The following is a 4,349-nucleotide window of genomic DNA, read 5'->3' as shown; positions in this document are numbered from 1 at the left end:
GCTGGGACCCCTCAAATCACAGATCTGAACTCTGTGTTTGCTCTGATTTCTCCAGGGGAAGCAGCCTGCTCACACCTGCATGTTTGAGCTTCTCTTCTCCTCAGGCAAACCCACTTTGAGGGCAGTAATGGTTAAAAGAAAATTAAAAATACATCCTGATTACAGGCGCTACCTTTAAGTCAACACAGCACTGGATATTTCCCAAATATTTGGGGGCAGAGCCTGAGGTCAGTGGCTGCACTAAGCAGCCCCTTGTTTCACTTGGATGGGGCTTGGAGCGAGCTGGGCTGGCGGAAGGTGCTGCCCGTGGCAGAGGGTGGGACAAGGTGGTTTGGGAGGCCCTTTCCAACCCAAAGCATTCGGAGATTCCGCGATTCCAGGCTCTCCGTGGCTATGGCAGTGCAGGGGAATTCAGTGAGGACTGCAGAGGCTCGGCTGCTGCCTGAAGGGGCGGTCCCAGGCAGGGAGCAGAGCACAGTTACTGATGTTTGTTCAGCAGCGTTTCACACACACCGAAGGGTTTGCAGCAATGACCAGGCTGAGCTGTAACCTTGGAATTAAACAAAACCATTGCGGATGAAACAATGTCCTCATTTTTAAGGTGGGACTCCCAGGGCACAAGTGAACGGCCATGAAAGTCAGGTTTGGAAAAAAAGGTCTTAATGGTGTGAGTTTGTCGTGGTTTGAAGAAAGGAAACTGTCAAAGCCTTGCTTAAATGAGGGCTCTTCTGTGGCATGGTTTGAAGCCCTCTGCTTTTCCTTTGAAGGAAATGTCTTTGTGGGCATGGTAAGTGATACATTTAATGAAATTACTTAATTGCGTATAATTAGCAATAAATCTTTGCATAGCAATTGATTGCATTTCCTTTGGATAATTCAGAAAGCCAGTAAATGTCAGTTTGTTGCTACTCCCCACCCAATTCCCCTCTCGTGCACAGCAAGCAGCGGTGAGTGCTCGACAGGAATCTGCTGAGGTGATCTTTGATGCGGCGGCTGGAAGTGCAGTGATCTGTGATCCCGGTGCAGCTGCGCTGGCCCACCCAGGTCAGATGAGGCTCTGCAGGGATCAGAGCTCCCTGGGACCAGCCACGCTCCTTCCACGCTCATTTCACTTTACAGCGCGTGGTGCAGCTCCTGTCCACACACCGAGACGTTTTCTAACACCAGAGCCAGCTTGTCAGGGCTCCTTCACCCGTCTGTATTCGGTACAAAACCCCAACCTCAGGTGAAGTTGAGGAATGTGTTATTCAAGAAGGAATTGTCTTCAGAGGAAATGCTGTAATTTTTGTTCTTTGCAGAGCAAAGACAAGAAGCCCATCATATTGTGCTGTTTAAACTAAATTGTCTGATTACATTGCATGGATTTTGGTGGCTGGGAAATGGTTTACTGACGTTTTGTGAGCATTTTCTTTATTGTGCATTTCAGATCTCTGTTTGAGGAGCTATCTCACGTGTTTTCCTGCAGAAAGCTCCTGTCTGGGTTCTCCATGGGCAGCTGCTTCCTGAAGGGCTTCTCCCTCTGCTCTGGTGTGGGTGGTCCCCGGGCTGGGTAAGTGCTGCTGGAGGATCCCAGCCCGATCTGTTCAAGGTCAGGTTCCCAGGACATCACCGGCTCCTTCCCAGGGCTGGGGTGCTGAGTGGTCTCTCCCTGGGGGTCCCTTGAGGGCAGCTTCCAGAGGGGGCAGCGGGAGAATGCGAGGGAACGGGCTCGGTGAGGCTGCTCCTGCACCCTCCGGAGCAGCTCCCGTGCCCCTGCTGATCCCAGCACAGCCGCTCGCTGCCCAGTGAGCACGAGAAGCAAAACACTCAACCCATGTAAAAGTTTTCAATGAGGACATCACTGATAGCACTGTCGCCAAAAATAAAGCAAATAAACTCCTCCACAGCGATGCAGCACTAAGAAGCAGGGGTTCTTTGTTTGGCTGGATGGATGGGGCGGAACTCCACCAGGTGCACGCACTGCTGACAGAAAATGCTCTTGTTTATATACTCGGTTTTACATACACGCTCCTTGGTTTTCCTGGAATAAACATATATCGCTTTTTCTTCTTTATCTTTGCATCTCGAGTTCTTTTTACTCAGAGTTTGAACTGAGACGCAGGAGATCGAGGATTCTTGTTCGGACTTAGTTGTTTATTATGTCTTATCAGTGCCACGGCTGCACAGAGTGTGCCTCTTTGTTGGAAGGGTGGGAAACAGCTGTGAGTTTTAATTTGCCAAGCTTTTTAAAGTCTAAACTAACCAGATATGAGATATGTTTTTACTTACAACCCAATTACTAACTTTCCAAGTTCTGCAGTGCGGAACTTTTGGCCCAATGACAGAACATTCAGGTTTGAGAAGAAGGAGAAGAAGGAAGACATAAATCCACACCCAAAATCCTCCATGTTGTAACCTATTATTACCTATATGTTCTAAACCTAATTTTCTACATTTCCACATATTTCACCCAGCGACACAACTTTTAATTACACAGCAACCACCTCAGTGTTATCACATGATTTAGGAAGCTTTTCCCAGGGTTTTGGGTCGAGTGCAGTGTGTTTCTGAGGATCACTGCCTCTCAGCACTGAAAGGCTGAAACTCCCAGAACCCAGGGTTCCAACAAACACACATCTGTTAATCATTTCCCCGGGATCATTAAGGTACTTCCTCTTCCCTTTACGCACGCGTGCCTCTGTCCTGGGGGGTCTCTCTGGTGGTCCCTGGTGGTTGGCAGCACCAAAGTCACACCTGACTGCCTTATGAACTGCTAAAAGTTGGCACAACAACGGGGTGCTTTCCAGCTCTTCCTACAGAATAAGCATCCTGCAGTTCTGTAGGCTAATGGGTTTTAAAAATAAGCATTGCATTAACCCACCAGGCACCAATGATTCTTCATCTGGCAGCCACGCAGTGACCTCCTGAGTGTGACTGGGACCACCAGGGTGAACTCCAGGGGTTCTGATAAGAGCTTTCTTCTCAGCCTGAACTTGCTGCTGCTCCGACCCCAGAATGACACCGGCAGCGATGTTTAACGGAGCAGGAGGTGCTGCTTAGGGGAGGCTGAGCGTCACCTTGTCCCTGGCACGAATCCTGGGTGTTGAAACTTGAACCTTGCAGCAGGTGCTGGGACTCTGCTCTCTATGACAGGATGGGCTGCTATGGAAAAAGAGATTTCATTGTGCATCCCAGGACAGCACAGGCCCGTGGTGAGTGGCCGAGGCTGTGGCCACCATGACCCAGCACAGCACTGGGCTGTCCAGAATGGGAGCTGAGGTCACCTGCCATGAGCACAGGTGCTCTGGGTGCTGTCCTGAAGCATGGGGAGCTGCTGACAACAGGAAGGGAATGGCTGGGGACACGGCTGGGAGCTTGTGTTGAGCTTCCCCCGCAGGGATCACCTGTGCTCTGCAGGCAGGGGGTTTGCTCCTCACTGAGGGCCGTGGGGAGGCACGGGAAGAGCTGTCCATCTGAGTGCTAAAGTGCTAAACACCCACCAGGCTGCCGCTCCTGCTCCTGAGGAAATGCGGCTCCTCAGGGATGTCAGGCTGCAGTCCCAGGGCTGCTCTTGGGACAGCGTAAGTCACCACTTGAGTACCACTTGCACAGCCTTGGCTGGGCACTTTGTCCCTTCCTTGGGCCATTTCTGGGGATTTTGGTGACTCTGCTGACCTGCTTCAGGGCTAAACCAGCTGAAAGTTAAAGCTGGGAACTTGCTGTTAGTTTTGAGCCCCATGAACCTCACTGCAGGCACCTCGGTACATCAGGGAGGGACTGGCAGTGCTGAATTAGAGCAGCCTGAACTGTGCTGGGAGCGGGGCTGCAGGCAGAGAGCAGGAGCTGGTCCGGTGTTAGCGGCGCGGGGTGACCGCGTCTCCCTGGTGCGCTGTGGAGATGACGCTTTCTACATCCTCAGATGTCTAAAAGAGCGTCTAAACATCCAGATACCAGCTGCTTTTTAGGCAAAGTACGGGACACACAGGCTGGAAATAGCAGCTGCCTCCAGCACTCCTGAACCTTCGCCACGTTGAAATTTCTCATTTAAAGCTGCAGCCGTTGAGAACAGAAAGATTTTCTGACAGTGAGTGATACTGGATGGTGTAGGAGACTGGGGAAGTGATTACACGGGTCAAAACGACTGAAGGGTGTGCCTGGGGGAGGCAGGGCCAGCTCTGCGAAGGTGGGAGGGTCACTGCTCCACAGCCGCCCGCTGGAGCCTCTGCTCCAGCCCCAAAGTGGCTGCGCAGCGTCTGGCACAGGCTCAGAAGTCCTCCCTGTGGGGAGGGACCCGAGCAGGTAAAAGGTGGCTTCTTTTTCCTATTTGAAAGAAGTGGAGTTAATTTGTGGAGTTAACTTGTGGCACACCT

General features: G+C 51.5%; 1 long non-coding RNA gene across 2 annotated transcripts; it reads left to right on the top strand.

Annotated features, from left to right (window-relative positions):
* The first annotated feature begins 293 nt into the window (after positions 1-293).
* Positions 294-2,053, top strand: LOC138100182 (uncharacterized). 2 transcript variants are annotated; one of them, XR_011146795.1, is made up of 3 exons: positions 299-787; positions 939-1,044; positions 1,120-2,053. It is a non-coding gene; the product is annotated as an uncharacterized lncRNA (long non-coding RNA). The 2 variants fall into 2 exon arrangements; XR_011146794.1 differs by having other exon boundaries at positions 294-787; positions 939-2,053.
* The last annotated feature ends 2,296 nt before the right edge of the window (positions 2,054-4,349 follow it).

This window comes from Aphelocoma coerulescens, chromosome 30, assembly GCF_041296385.1.
Source record: "Aphelocoma coerulescens isolate FSJ_1873_10779 chromosome 30, UR_Acoe_1.0, whole genome shotgun sequence".
In the NCBI taxonomy this organism is placed as follows: Eukaryota; Metazoa; Chordata; class Aves; order Passeriformes; family Corvidae; genus Aphelocoma; species Aphelocoma coerulescens.
This window is presented reverse-complemented; position numbering and strand designations above follow the sequence as displayed.